Source organism: Vulpes lagopus, chromosome 8, assembly GCF_018345385.1.
Source record: "Vulpes lagopus strain Blue_001 chromosome 8, ASM1834538v1, whole genome shotgun sequence".
Taxonomy (NCBI): Eukaryota; Metazoa; Chordata; class Mammalia; order Carnivora; family Canidae; genus Vulpes; species Vulpes lagopus.
Window position 1 is genome coordinate 96,914,028 of NC_054831.1, and position 16,555 is coordinate 96,930,582.

A 16,555-nucleotide genomic window follows, 5' to 3' on the forward strand; every position below is an offset into this window, starting at 1 on the left:
GCCCCGGGGCGGCCGGGGGCGCCGGCCCTTGGGGATGCAGGGGGCGGGGGGCGCAGGGGCCCCCAGGGAGCGCGCAGGTGAGCGCGGCGGGAAGGGCCTTCGCCCCCCGCCCCAAGGCCGCGGCGCCACAACTTCCGAAGCGCCGGCTCCGGGCCCCCGCACCCGAGCCCGAGCCCGAGCCCGCGCGCCGCGCCCAGCTCCCTGCGTCCGGCTGCTCCGGAGCCCGGCCGGGGGGGCTCCCTCCCTCCGTCCCCCCATCTCTTCTCCGCGCCCCGGAAAAGTTTGGCCCCGGCCCCCGGGCTCGGAGTCCCGCACTCACCCCGCGGGCTGCGGAGCCGAGGCGGCGGCGGCGCGAGCTCCTCACAGCGGCCCCTGCTGCCCCGGGCGCCCGGCGAGCTGGAGCGCGGGCGGAGGCCGCCGGGTGTCACCTGCCCGCCCCCCCCCCCCCCGCGTGACGCCGCGCGGCGCCGCCCCCGCCAGGTACCCGCGGGGGGAGGAGCCGCGGGGGGGGCCGACCCCGGAGCGCCGCGGCTACGCGGGCGGAGGCGAGCTCCAGCCTGTGGATGCGGCGCGTCCCTCTGCTCGCGCTGGCGGTCCCCCGAGCTGGTCCGGGGGCGGAACGTAAATAGTGTGAAAGTTGTCGTCATGCATGACTCAGGAATGAATGGGAGAAACATGTGACATGAGGAAAACCTGGCCGAGGTGAGGCTGGAGTGCAGAGGGGCAAAAAGAAGAAGAAGAAAAAAAAAGAGGTCCTTGCTCCCCATAAAGCTATTTGGAGGGTTAACTCCTATCTAAAATGGAGGCCAGACTCAACCAAGGAGAGAAGGCCAATTTGGGTCAGCTCCATCCCTGCTTAGTAAGACACTGGACAAAAATCGCTGCAAATACTGGGAGCAGAGGGGAGGGGGGTTGAGAGCTGTGAAAACAAATATGAGATTCTAAGTTAACTTTTCTCCTGGTTCGTCACACCAGATGCTGCAGGGAACAAAGTCTAGCAAACTGATGTCTCCTTATCTGCCACCGTGGGCTTGGGGAGTGGGGTGAGGATGAGTGTCAGGGGTGTGTACTCCCGCTCCATTATTTTTTAACTTACCTGGCCTTGTGTCTAGTCATGATCCTCTTAACCCCTGCTACGTTTTGAGATCATGGCATCCACAGCTGGGAGACAAACGAAGAGTCCGAGGAAGTGACGAGCTTATTAGGAAACAAAACCAAGAACCGCAATCGAGTGGTCTTCTAGAAACTTGAAGAATAACCTGAAGGTTGCAGTCCTGACCCAGGCTCCTCACCAGCGTGGCCTGTGGGTTTGTGCTGCAAGTTTCCAGCATGGAATCCCCACAAAGGAGCCAGGTATGGTGGATAGGGAAAGCACTCAGTGGGCCAGAAGCGTATGTTCTGCACATACACAACTTGCCTTCACACCTAATCCTACTGCACTGAAAGAGGTTTTAAATATTTTATGTAAAATGTTGAGAACCCACATAGTAGCAACTGAAAGGAATGCAAAACACATGACAGCTCAATTTTAAGAGAATGTTGAAGTCAAGGAAACTGAAGATTTCTCCTTCCTTTTAAACTCTGCTTTCATAATAAAAACAAATAAATACAGTTTAGTAGATTTGGAAGGTCCTTTGCGAATTGGAGAAACTTGCTTAATTGTATTTCCCTTTGAGTCTATCTCTCTAGTCTATCTCTACATATCTACATATATTGATGAAATTTCAAATACGCAGAGATGGATTCTTTTAACAAATGTTTATTTGGTACTGCTATATTCCAAGCCCTCAAAGTTCAACACATACAAGAATACAGATGAAAAAAAATAATTCTCTCTTGTGGAATGTACATTCATTCTAATTGGAGACCACAGATGAATAAATAAAATATGTAGTGTTCATGTTTTGATAACTGCTATTAAGAAAAATGAAGAGGGGAACGGGATGGGGAAGTTGGAGATAGGGAGGTACAATGTTAAAGTTAGGGAAGACCTCAATGCAAGGAGGCATTTGAGCCAAAATATTAAGGACGTGAGGTGGCAAGCCTGTGTGTCCAGGTAGGTAACAGCATTCTAGTTGGTGGAATAGCAAGGCTAAAGGCCCTAAAGCATGCGTGTGCCTGGGATATTCATGTTCACAGAATAGCAAGAGTGGTTGAATTGGGATGAGGACATTAGTAATAAATGAGATCAAAGAGTTAAGGGAAGTGTTTTTTAGTACAGAAGTGACATTATCTGACTCAAATTTTAAAAATAAATGCCCACAGTGGAAAGGTAAGGCGAATGAGTAGTTTGCTGAACAATGACCCCAACTTTTATCACAGCCAGGGGGAGAAAGTGTTTCAAGGTGGAGGAAGTAAGTGCGTCAAATGCTGTAATTGAGGATCAGAAATTGACTGTTGAGCAATATGGAAACCATGGGTTGATTATGACAAGAACAAGTTTGGAGGAGTGGAAGGAATGAAAAACTGACTTGAGTGAGTTTCAAGAGTCAGTGGGAAGACAGAAATTGGGGAAAACAAGTTTGGGCAATTCTATCAAAGACTTCTATGGTATTAAGGACCAAAGAAATGCGGTTATGGCAGGAAGGGGAATTGGACCTAGAGAGTTTTTGGTGTTTTGTCATTGTTGTTAAAGATGGTGGCATTTATAGTATGTTTGTATGCTTTGGGGAAAATTAGTAAAGAAGCAAAAACTGTAAGGCTAGAAAGAAGACAGCTCTCGTAGTGATGTCCTCAAGTATGTGAGAAGGGTGGGACTTGGTACATAGAGAATTTGACCTTAGATCTCAACATGCACATTCACCCAGAGGTAACGGAGGGAAGGCAGAGTTGTGGGCATGTGTTTGGGGAAGTAGGAGCTTGTGTTAATGGTCTTATCAAATTCCCAGAAACAAACCTGAGAGAAAATTGTATATGAGATTTATTGAGGCCATTAAATAGGAATACAAGGGGATCTGGGTGAAACTGACATTGTCAACTATGCAAATATTAATATTTTCCAAACTTTCCTTTATTTAAATAAATAAAATGTTACAGATAAAACTACCCTAACCCCTCTCTTTTTTTCCAAAGGCATCCTAAAGTAGCTATGTGTCATTTCCATGCGTGGAAATAATTATTTTACTACTTATATATCTAAATATGTACTATAATTTATTTATGGTTAAATTTTATATAAGTACTATCATACTGTGTATTCTTCTGCAACTGTGTTCTTTTGACACCACTGTCTTTGAGGATTTGTTCATGTTGATACATATAGATCTTGTTTATTTAATTACAATATAGTATTCTATTGTATGAGTAAAACCATTTATACATTTGCCTGCTAATGAATGAATTTGGGTAACTTCCAATTTTTCCCTTATGGAGATGATGTGGCAATAGATATATGAGTGAATATTTTCTTATACACATGTAGGAAAATATCTAGGGTTTACACTCAGAAATGGAATTGCTGGTCATGGAATACATTGTTCTCTTCTAAGGACATTTGGTATTTTTTCACTGCTCTGAATCTGAACCGTCTTCCTATATTTGAGGAAGTTGCTATTATAAGACTTCCTAGGATCAGAGCTCACCTCCCATTGTAGAAGCTGGAGTGTATGATACTTCACTGGCCCCTTGGGCAGCAGGAGCATAGGGCTGAGACTGAAGCTGGACCAAAAAGATACTCCCCGCTCCCCTCCCCCACTCAGGATGCTGATATGGAAGCTAGTGACACAAGAAATTGTGCTTGCTAGAGGCATGGATGGCTCCCCACACTGGTTCACTGGCATAAAATTAACTCTGGTTTGTCAGCAGAGCATTCCTTTGTTCTTTTTTTCAAGCCTGTTATCCAGGCTCTGTGGAAGTCTGTAAGCTTCTCAGTATTTTTTCAATAAACATAAACACCTTTTCTGTTTAGTCATTTAGTTTTTTTTGCTTACATTTGAGGACCCTGACTGAGTGGTGCTAATTTACACTCCCACAACATTATAGAATAGTTCACATTTCCCTAAATTCTTGTCAACATTCCATGTTCTTAAACCTTATATTTTTGCCAGTCTGATGGGTGTAAAACATTTTCCTGCTGTTGTTTTAATATATATTTTTAAGATTACTAATGGTCTAAATATCTTTTCATATTTTTTTTTAGCCATTGAGAGGTCTTCTCTGAATTGCTTTTTCATGTCATTTGCTTATTTTTACAGTTATATTGTTCTTGATGATTTTTTTGAAGTATGATCAATTTTTTTTTACCTTTTTTAAATTTAAATTCAATTTGCCAACATATAGTATAACACCCAGTGCTCATCCCATCAAGTGCCCTCCTCAATGTCCATCACTCAGCTACGCCATCCCCCCACCTACCTCCCTTTCTGCAACCCTTTGTTTGTTTCCCAGAGTTAGGAGTCTCTCATGGCTTCTTTCCCTAATTTTTCCCACTCAGTTTGTTCCTGATAATTTGTGCTTATTTTATCAGTTATAGGTTTTACAATATCTTTTCTCAATCTAAAGTTATATTTTAATTTTATGAGGATTTTTGTTCATAAGTTTAAAAAATTTTAATGTAGTTAAACTGATCAATATTTCCCCTATATTTTGTGCATTTTGCCTCTTATACTAGAATTATTTCCTTTTTCTGAAGTCATAAATATACGCACCTTTGTTTTCTAAAATTTAGGATTTTTTCTTATTAAGTTTAGATCTTTAACATGTCTGAAATTGCTTTAAAATTATTTTTGAACAGGGCAGCCCAGGTGGCTCAGTGGTTTAGCGCCACCTTCAGTCCAGGGTGTGATCCCGGAGACCTGGGATCAAGTCCCACGTTGGGCTCTCTGCATGGAGCCTGCTTCTCCCTCTGCCTGTGTCTCTGCCTTTCTCTCTCTCTGTGTGTCTCTCATGAATAAATAAATAAAATCTTAAGAAAGAATTATTTTTGAACAGGTAATACATTCACGTGTCTTTTGTATCAAAAAGGCATATAGTGAAAAATCTCTCTTCACCTCTTCTTTCATTCATGCCTTTTTTAAAATAAAAATTTATTTATTTGAAAGAGAGAGGAGGAAAGGGGCAGAGAGAGAGGGAAAGAGAGAGTGTCTCAAGCAAACTATGTACCAAACATGGAGCCCAAAGCTGGACTCAGTCCCCAGGATCCTGAGATCAGGACCTGAACTGAAATCAAGAATCAGCTGCTTGGGCAGCCCCGATGGCCCAGCAGTTTGGCGCCGCCTTTGGCCCAGGGTGTGATCCTGGAGACCCTGGGATCGAGTCCTGCGTCGGGCTCCCTGCATGGAGCCTGCTTCTCCCTCTGCCTGTCTCTGCCTCCTGCCTCTCTCTCTCTTTCTGTGTCTGTCATGAATAAATAAAATCTTAAAAAAAAAAAAAAAAAGAATCAGCTGCTTAACCAAGTGAGCCACCCAACCAAAGGCCCCTCCATGCCTTTCTGATATACTTCTAGAGATTTAAAAGGAATTGTTTGAAAAAGTGTATTCTTCGGGATCCCTGGGTGGCGCAGCGGTTTGGCGCCTGCCTTCGGCCCAGGGCGCGATCCTGGAGACCCGGGATCGAATCCCACGTCGGGCTCCCGGTGCATGGAGCCTGCTTCTCCCTCCGCCTGTGTCTCTGCCTCTCTCTCTCTCTCTGTGACTATCATAAAAAAAAAAAAAAAGTGTATTCTTGTTTCTTTTTGAATACAAATACTTAATACCATACACATTGCTGTGTACCTATTTTTTTCACTAAACAATGTATCTTGAGATAGTCTCATAAAAAACTTTTTCATCTCTTACTTCTATATAGTATGACTCAGCCATAATTTATTTAACCCCAGTTCCCTATCAATAAACATTAGGTTATTTGCAGTCTTGTGGTGTTAATATCAATAGCTAACACATGCACAGTATTTGCCAGGTACTGTTGTAAGTATTGTTTACATAGATTAACATCTGTACATTTTAAAAGCAGCTTTTTTCCCCTTCAGTGAAAATCTATGATAGGATTTTGATTTAAATTGCTTTAAAATTTAAAGATGGATTTAGTGAGAACTCCAGGAAACGGTTACCTTTCCTTTAGCCTCTCTTTGGTATTTGCTGGCTAAGACCTGACAACTTCTTCGGCAATATGCCACTTCTCCTCCTGTCCTAACACTCTCCTTTTTGCTTATTCTGATCTAATCACACACATATCCTTGCTATTTCTTGAATGTGGCCAGCATGTTCTTGCCTCAGGGCTTTTGTTTTGTTCCCTCTGCCTGGAATGTTCTTCTCCCAGGTACCTACGTGGCTTGCTCTTTGCGTCTTTTTGCTCAGAGAGACCTTTTCTAAGCACATTTAAAATTACAACTCCTTACATTTCTTATACCCCTCCTCTGTATTACTTTTCTCCATAGTACTTAGTGCCTTCAACATGCTATACAAAGTTTTTTTTTTTTTCAAAGATTTATTTGACAGAGAGAGAGCGCACGAGTAAGCATACATGCAAGGGGCAGAGGGAGAGGGAGAAAGAGGCTTCTGACAGAGCAGGGAGCCTGACGCTGTAAGACCTCAGGACCTAGCATCATGACCTGGCATCATGACCTGAGCCAAAGGTAGACACTTAACTTGCTGAGCCACCCAGGTGCTCCCAAATTTTCTTTTTAATATTATTGTCTGTGCCCTCCCCATCCCCATTAAAATGAAAGCTCCAGGAGAAAGGATTTTTGACTTTTTGTTGGATTGCCAGCCTTGAGTAGTATTTGGGGAATAATAAATAATAGATAAATTTTTGTTGAATGCTCAAATGCTATTAAAAAGATAAGTGTAGTATGCCAAAGGAGCACTAAAGAGAAACTCCTAATTCAGACTATAATCTGGCAGGGAAAAATTTTCTGGAGAAACTTACTCCTCTTTCAGGACTGGAAGCCGATGTCGTTGAGAGCATGAGCCAATGATCCATTTTTAGCTCTCATCTTAGCTGACCTAACATCACTTGACACAGTTGATTACTATCTTCTCAAAAATGCTTTCTTCACTTGATTTCCAGGGTACCACACTTGACTGCCTCTTTTCCTTCTTTCCTTCCCATTCCTTTTTAGGTTTTAAGCAGGTTCCTTCTCATCTTCTGACCTTTAAATGCTGGAGTGCCTGGGCTTCAGCCCATGATCCTTTTCTCATCCCTGTACACTCATTCAAATCACAGGTGATTTGAACCAATCTCAGGGCTTTAAATGCCATCTGACTACTCATGATACCCAAATGTGTATCTCCAGCTCATAACTCTTTCCTGACCTCCAGACCTGTATATCTGGGTGCCTACTGGCTGGGCCTCTCCTTTTGGATGTCTAGTAAGTATCTCAAATGTAAATGTCCACAATAGAGTCCCTGATATTTCCTCCCTTCTTTTGTGTTCCCTGTCTCATTTAGTAGCAACTCTATTCTTTTGGTAGCTCAGGCCCAAAATCCGGGGGCCCTCTTTGACTCTTCTCTTCCTTTCTACCAATTCTATCTTCAAAAAATATTCAAAACTATTCAGGGTATCTGGGTGGCTCAGTTGGTTAAGTGGCTGCTTCCTGATTTTGGCTTGTTATGATCTCAGGTCATGAGACTGAGTCCTGCATGAGGCTCCACATGGGGCATGGAGCCTGCTTAAGATTCTCTCTCTCCCATCTCTCTGTCCTCTGTCCCCTTCCCCCCAACCCTGCCACAAGTTAATATGGATATAATTCTTTACTGTGTCAATACCTAGTTAAGGAGCAGGTATCTGCTGAGGATTAATCTGAGGATTAATATTTGTTAGTACCTAGAACTTCCTCCTACCATGATAAATCTTTTTGCCTAAATGTTGCAACAGGAAGACATATAGCAGATCTGTTTCATGATTTTCTATACTCTTATCTACATAGTCACAGGTAATATACTTAGATAGGATGTAGACCACAGATATTTTGATTCTCAAGCTATGAGCATTCTTTAATCACTTTTCAACATCAAAAATTATACAATTTCACACAAAAATATGGATTTTCACTTCTCTTTAGTAATGAGCATTTTGTTTCAATAGGTCTACATCTGCACATGGCCTAAACTAGCTGGAGCCAAGCAGTCATGTGGCATAGACAGTTTGGTATTTTCTAGTATCTGTTTACCTTTTTGTTAACAGTAATTGATCTCCAGTTTTTGGCTGAGCACATAGACACTTAAAGACCCAGCTTCCTTTTCAGTTGGGTGTGGCCAGGAATTCTGGCCAAGAGGATGTCAGTGAAAGTAGTGTGAAACTTCTTAGAAACTTCTCCCTCAAAGGGAGGGAGCATGCCATCTTCTTCCTTATCCTTTTTTTGTTGGGTGGAACGCGGATATAATGGCTAGACCGATCATGTTGAATCATAAGGGGTAAGCTGCTGATAGAGGGCATGAGAGCAGTAAGATAGAAAGTCCCAAGGTTCCTGATGACCTTGGAACCACCATACTGGCTGAGGATGCTTTCCTTTTATCAAGAGAAATGCTTTTATGTTTTATTTCAGCTCTGTTATTTTGGGCTGTCAGGTAAATCTAACCCTAACTCATAAACGCTGCCATTGGGCAGGTGTTCTCAGGTTTATCACTGTTGCCACCACTACTGGATGTCTTCCTAACGTTGCCTGGGAGTTGGCCATTTATCATCACATCACACTGTTTTTCCCTGCACTGAAAAGGAGAAAATGACAGATTAATATAGCCACGTATTTCAGGATTAGTTGAAGAGCACATGTCATTGTGGAAGTAGTCTATTCCTATGTGGCAAATACTGCACACCAAATATTAATGCACACTGTATTAAACTTACATGACTTAAAAGAAGCTATTATGAGACGAACCACAGTAAGAAGTATGACCAGAATAACAAAGACATGTTAATGGCAAAGTTAACTTGATGAAAACCTTAATGGACTGCAAACAAGGGCTGGAATTACAGTGTTAATGGTGTAAAATGTATTAAGTAAAAAAAAAAATCTTGGCATGAAAAGCTCTTGCCAGGGTGGGGTTGATAAAAAGGTTGACTACAGCAGAAATTGCATCCTGAACAGAAACTTCCATTTGCAAATATAAGTCTAACATAACATTTCTTAGCATGTTAAAGCTGGGGGTAAAAGCACAAAGTTACACAAAAAGATTATATCATTTAAAATCCCCTGCACTCCCCAATGACAATATAGATATAAAAGATAAATACCACCCTATTAGCTATGGTCATTTGTGATATCTGGAAGGTTTTAAGTGTTTGAATAGCTTTTGGGTATCATGCCAGTAATAGGCATATCAGGAAATTATTTTTGTGTTGAGTGAGGTGAGTTCAAGGATGCAGGTGGTACTCTGGCAAGTCAGTGCTAACGCTGGACTTGCTTTACTGAACTTAAATACATGCTGGCAGTTTGCATACAACATACAAATATTTCATAATATTCAGTTGGAGGTTACATTTAAATTAGAAAAAGAGAACATGTCTTGAATGCAGCCATGAATACTACATGAAATGGATGTACAACCAGGGTTTGAACTACAGGACACATGTCAATGTTTTCTTGATGAATTGTAGGCACAGTAGATGTGGTATGAGACTGAGGTTTTTTGGGGGGTGGAGAGGGCGGGTATTTTTAAGAATATGGTTTGTGTTATCTAAAGAAAGTATCAGCTAAACGCATTAATGAAGATTTAGTCAAAGACTGAGCCTTTGGTTGACATCATACATACTCTATTTCTCTACAAGTGTGTTTACAACCAGTTACACAAACAAATCATTCATTTTATTCATCTTATTTCTAACTAAATTGTGCCTTTGGGAAACTCACTTCACCAGGAAACATCTGGTCTACTCTTGTATGCAGATTTTTTTCAGAAATTTAAATGATGATTACCCCTGTGGACTTAAGAATTGATTCTAAAAAAGTTATTTGATTTAAAAATTTATAAAAATGAACTTGTATCAGCTTGCCTTTTCTTAGCTAATACTGATGTACATAAAAAGCTAAAAAAAAAAAAAAGTTAGTGTTTGGAAGTGTAGCTCTAAAAAATAACCATGAACTGAATTCTATAAATAACTCAGATATTTTAAATATTCAAATGAACTGAGCAAGGAATCTGTTTTAGAAAACCCTGTCAGTGAGAAGGGAAGGAAAAATGAAATAAGATTAAAATAGAGAAGAAGGCATACCATAAGAGACTCTTAACCATAGAGAACAAACTGAGGATTGCTGGAGGGATATGAGAAGGGAGATGCCCTAAATGGGTGATGGGCATTAAGGAGGACACTTGGTGGGATGAGCACTGGCTGTTATATGTAAGTAATAAGTCACTAAGTTCTACTCCTGAAACCAATACTACACTAGATGTTAACTAACTTGAATTCAAATTAAAAAACAGGGCAGCCCCGGTGGCACAGCGGTTTAGCGCCGCCTGCAGTCCAGGGTCTGATCCTGGAGTCCCAAGATTGAGTCTCACATTGGGCTCCCCGCATGGAGCCTGCCTCTCCCTCTGCCTGTGTCTCTGCCTCTCTCTCTCTCTCTCTCTCTCTCTCTGTGTCTCTCATGAATGGATAAATAAAATCTTAAAAAAAAAATTAAAAAACAATAACATCTGTGAAAAATTTACACATTATTAATTTGAAGAAAATTATTATTCCTTCCAGATGAAGCAGAAGAAAAATGTCACATTTCTCTGGTTCAAGATAATAAAAAAGAATGGATTGGACAAAAATAATAATAACCAAAATATCTAATTGGGTGTTTGAATATTGTATCAGAAAATTTAGTCTCTAATATGTTTATGTTACTTGCTTGTACCAAAGCACAATAAAAATAAAGGATATGATTATACCTTTCATATTTGATTTTTGTTACTCCCACCCGTTCACTTGTTTACCATATTCTCCTGACCTTCGTAATCATGTGAGACTGTGAGCTTCCATCTTGCCTTTCTTGCATTCCTTCTGAGCATAAAGATTTATGTCATTTTTCCATAATGAGGGCAAACAAGAGAAGGCCCAGAACTTTAGAGTCAAAGGCAATAGGGAAGTTCCGTCTAATCATAATGATAACTAACAGGTGGGAATGGGCTTGAGTTGGAGGGGACCACATAAAGAAATCTGAACTCAAGCCTTCATTTAGCTCTTCTAATCTTATTTAGCTATTGAGATTCACAAAGCAAGTCCGCAGTATATAGCAGTCATCGATTCAGGGAGGATCTATGTTGGGTGTACAGGCCAATAAAAACCTTGAGAAAAGGGCTCTTTGCCACTCTGTAAGAAGACTGCAAGATTAATATAATGCCCAAACTATTAACTAATACCTAATAATACTTAAAATTTCATACATTATAAGAATGGCACTCTCATTTAAACACTTTATCATTTACAGATTGCGAGTGGAATTGTTTAGTAGTTAGGTAATTGGTAATGGTGTTATTTGCTAATTACTTCAATGCACATATATACATTTTCTGCATCTTCTATTTGTCAAGCAGTGTACTAGGTGCTGAGGATACAGCAATAAACAAAACAGATAAAACCCCTGACCTCGTGGAGTGTAAGTTCTAGAAGAGCAGAGAAGGGCAAAATAAATAAGCAGACCATGTTCTGAGGTGAAATTTGAGAGAATTTTGACAAGAGCTCACAGCCCAATAATCTAGAGATTTTAGAATTCTATTAGCTCAACAACTCTCATATATCAGGACTTTATTTCATTTACTCTTACAACTCTATAAGGTATATTATATTGCTTTTCCACAAATGAAGAAGCTAGCTCAGGAATGCTAATAAACTTGCTTAATCTATCAGCTAATCAGTGGCAGTTCCATAATAATATAGATGGGAACTAAAGTTTTAATTTAGGCAAAACAACATGTTCATTCCATTAGAATCTGTTATGTCCATTCAGTATGATATAATTTATGAAACTTTTTTTTTAAAGACTTTACTTATAAGACACACACAGAGAGAGAAGCAGAAACATATGCAGAGGGAGAAGCAAGGTCCATGCAGAGCCCGATGTGGGACTCAATCCCAGGCCTCTGGGATCATACCCTGAGCCAAAGGCAGATGCTCAACTACTGAGCCAACCAGGCATCCCTTTATGAAACTTTTATATAAAGACACTCCACCTTTGCCTTCAATGAGCTTCATTTAATCTTGAATAAAACCCTCTCCTTACATATTTCATACAGTAAATACCATTTTAAAACGCTTTCTAAATATTACAGTGTGTGATTTTTTTGGAGCAGAAATGAATTTAAAACTTTTCTCTTCCAATTTTTTTCAAAAAATTATTTATTTAGTCATGAGAGACACAGAGAGAGAGGCAGAAACACAGACAGAGGGAGAAGCAGGCTCCATGTAGGAACCCAACATGGGACTCGATCCCGGGTCTCCAGGATCACACCCTGGGCTGAAGGCAGCGCTAAACCGCTGAGCTACCTGGGCTGCCCAAATTTTCTCCTTTTTTAACTAATGAGAAAAAGGAAGTAAAAATATTAATCAAATTCATCTGTTTACTTGGTAATAAAACTAAGATTAAAGATCTGGGCTTCTGATTTCCAGTCCATTTATTTTTATTTATTTCTTTATGAAACTATTACAGTTATTTTTTAATAATCTTACCATTCTTTAATGTTCATAGTAATCACCACTGAGTTATTTGGAATACTTTTTTTTCACAGTTCTTATTGAAATTCTAAAAAATTTTGCATATATAATATATGTAACACTAAAATGGTACATAAAAGTTAATAATTCAATGATCAAAGACTTAGGATTATGCCTCACATTAGCATAACTTTAACAGTACATTTATATAGAAAATACAGAGTCACACGCCAGTGGATGATGTTACTGTACAGGGTGAAGAGAAGCTGGATATACGCGTGAGCCACCTGCGAAGTAGTAGCTCTCTAGCTCCTGCAGCTGTTTGAACAGGAAGGTGTTAAGAGGCCCTTATTTAGTGATGTTGCTACTCTTGCCACAAAGAATGAGATGAACAAAAGAGAATTGGCACCAATCACTTGAGCCAATCATTTGTTGCCTTCAAAAGCTGACCACCAATGCCGAGGAAACAAGCCACTGGCCAGGCCTAGCAATAACCACTGACAGATGGTGAGAACAAAAAAACATAAGCTTGAGGAAGCTGGTTTTAACTATCACTCCCTTGTGTTTTGGTGACAAAATAAAAAATCAGCTTAGGATTGTGACATTTTATTTCTTAAAAAGCCTTGGGAGAGCCGTTATTAACCTACTAGCACAAAGTTTGCCAGTACCCTGGTGAGGATAAGCAGAAATGGTTAGTCAGGAGTATACAGGCCATTTGCAGACTCTCAAGCATGGAAAATTAAGAGGAGTCACAATACAATTGTTTGTCGTCTTCTTTCCCTTAGTTTTTTTTTTTTTTTTTTAAGATTCTATTTACTTATTTCAGAGACAGAAAGTATACGTGCGTGAGGGGGAGGGGGGGAGAAAGAGGGAGAAGGACAAGTATATTCCCCACTGAGCAGGAAGCCAGGGGAAGGGCTTGATACTAAGACACAGGCAGAGGGAGAAGCAGGCTCCATGCAGGGAGCCTGATGTGGGACTCGATCTGGGACTCCCAAGATCACACCCGGGCTGAAGGCAGGTGCTAAACCACTAAGGCACCCAGGGATCCCCTGGAAACTTCATCACAATACAAAGCAAAGTGATTATTTTCCTTTGTGTAATTATCTTTCCCTGATATACTTTTTGAAAGGCAAAATAGTAAGCTGGCCAGGCTTTTTGTCAGTTTCATTTCTGGCATGGTTCGGCTGATTTTTAAGTTTATTGCTCTAATGATACTCAAAAGTTTTTTAAATTCAGGCTCAGTATATAGCATCTCAATACAGAGAAAAAAATTTTTAAATAGAAAGTAATCAATGTATTTGTTTACAAAACTTATAACTTAGACAAAGGTGGGGGAAGACTTATCAGAAATTTTGATAAAATTATGGCACTCTAAAGATAAGGAGGAAAAAAATCTCACAGATGACAAGCTTCCAGCTATAAAGAATGAGTTCCCAAGAAAGGGAAAAAATCAAAGCGGTTTTGGAGTTCTCATTTGCAATAAAAGAATCCAGAAGAAAGTAGACATAATAGTTACACACTAAGAAAGGCCTGCAACCCAACAGTCGTACACCCAGCAAAATGATCATTTCCTCTCTCAGAGGAAAATAAGATATTTAATAACTACAGATATCACCCAAGTATGTTACCTAAGGAAAATAGATAGTTCACAGTCTTTGCAACTGTACATGTGGCCCTAAACAGGGGACTGGCTAAAGAAATTGTGGAACATTCACTAGATGGAATATTGAGCAGTTAATAAAAAGAACGACTTAGTGCAATTTTGTACACAGGATTTGTTCTAAGACACAAAGACAGGGAAATGATTGTCATGCCGGAGAAAGTTTATACCCACAAATCCCCCAGACCCAGGAGTCAGGGCACACCATGCCATGCAGGGCCACATGGAGAAGGACCATGGCTAGTTAGGAGGTAGAAAGGGAGGACAGAGCATGGCCCAGTGCCTTTGCTGGGGTTTTGTGGCAAGGAATGGATGAAGCAGGTAGGTATACTAAATAAATTTAGGTTTGGGCAGTTTGAAAAGTTTTGGTGGTCTCTGGGCTATTGGGGTGGTCTCTAGTTGTCTGGTTCCTGGCCGAGGTGATTTAGAACAGTAGGAATACTGCGTTGCCATGAGTTTGATCACAGTGAGTTTGATAAAGGAGATGGCTGCGGGTGTAGACTCTGGATTGATTGGTTTGTATATCAAAGACTCACTTCCAGGGGAGTTATTTGCTATCTCTGGGAATTAGTCCTGGAAGGGGCAGTATTGCCAGGATGAAAGCCACAAATGCCAGAGTATCAAGAATACAGAAAATAAGAAAATGTAATTAATACTATTACATCATATCAAGGAACTTCGAGGTGAAGCTAGTGGGGAGAATGGCATAAGATACTCTGACCAGTGTAGAAAACACTTTACCATGCTCATATAAAGGAACATAAATAGAGGTATAAGGAGTTCTTATAGGTCAGCCATTAACTAGATTTTCAATTTATGTGGGATTAGCCAGGGAAATAGATCTGAACTTCTTAGGGTCTTTAACAGTATCATGGAGTTGTAAAGTATATTACAAGTATGAGAGTATATGTACATATCAAGGTGGCAGGTCCAGCGGTTATTTTGTTGTAGGGTATGTAGTGTGGTAAGTTAGTAAAGTGTATGTAAAGATTAGTGACATCATGTATAACCAAGAGGAAAAGAATGGTTGTGGTGGTCATGGTGGGAGATCAAAATGAGAGGAGGAAAACGTCTTGGGAAGTATATGGTTCTCTTCCCAGAGGGTTGAAGGATTTTACTGATATGAAGCAGGTACCTCAGGAAAAAGCAATAATCTCCACTAATATTTAGAATGGCAGATCGAAGTAACTTCTATGAGATATATGTATGGGCATGGGAGGGTAAGAGTGTGCCTTTTGGCAGGGAATAAAGACTGTAGCTGGATCACGGGCTAAGCAGACAGTAAGCTCAAAAACATAATGAGGAAAAAAAAAACATAATGGGATTTCTACTATCAAAGAAAAGCAAAAATGTCCTGTATCCAATTTGTGCTTTAGGAGAAGCAGCTCATAGGCACCTGTGGGGTTCAGGTTTTAGCACCTGATGTTAAGTCACCTCCAAATGGTGACTTAACAAATGGTGTGGTCTTGGCCTGTGGCAGTGCCAAAATGGTGTGGTCTTGGCCTGGGGCAGTGCCATCTGGGATGTGGAACTGGAGTATCCTTTCCAAAGGGGTACCCACTTGAGGTGACATGCGTCTCAGCATTTGCCATATTTGGTTGAAACAATGGCTTATTTAGAGGGTTTGGGTCTCCAGATTGTAAATTAATGAAATTATGCAGACCAGTGGTAATAAGACCAACAGTCAACAGAAAGTTATGTGGCTGTATCTGATAGGGTTTTTGTTTTTTGATGGAAGTTTAGGCTCAAATGAGTCATATATTAGATGAATAGCTGTCTGATCCATAGACAATCTGGATAAAAGGTTCCAGAAGAGTATGTACCCTTGGTATGGCCTCCAGCCCTTCTGGAATCGAGGAATGATAAACAATGTATAAAGACAGGGAAAAACATTATAAAAAGGGTCCTATAAATAATGTTTATATACATGGAGGTGGAGGACACTTCTCCCTTTAAATGTAGGAAAGGGCAATGGAAAAGCTTTCTAAATTGATGTGAGGTGTAATTTGGCAAAAGGGCCTTGAATTAAGAAAAGGTGTATAACAAGATAAGAGACCCTTCAGGGGTCCATTTATCTGAAAAGAACTCAAAAACGAGTTATTTGAGAAGGCCATTATATCAATTAAACTAGTTATTTGGGACCAAATAGGGACATGAAAGTTCTATTGACTACTTTTTCCAAAAGATTAGCACTGTGTATTTTGAGAAGTAAAATGTGTGTCTTGCTTATTATAAGTCTATAACTCTGAAAGTAGTATGGATTGTCCAGGCAAGGCATTGTATTGTGACCTTAATATAGCTGGAGATGTGTAATTTTGA

General features: G+C 40.4%; 1 protein-coding gene across 2 annotated transcripts in view; it reads right to left on the reverse strand.

Moving 5' to 3' along the window:
• ELOVL7 (ELOVL fatty acid elongase 7) overlaps nt 1-576 on the reverse strand; it is a 79,870-nt gene extending 79,294 nt beyond the window's left edge. For both annotated transcript variants that reach the window (XM_041766529.1, XM_041766528.1), the window contains exon 1: nt 320-576. The gene's annotated coding sequence lies outside the window, so the exon portion shown is untranslated. The remainder of the gene's footprint in view (nt 1-319) is intronic.
• Nucleotides 577-16,555: the final 15,979 nt, after the last annotated feature.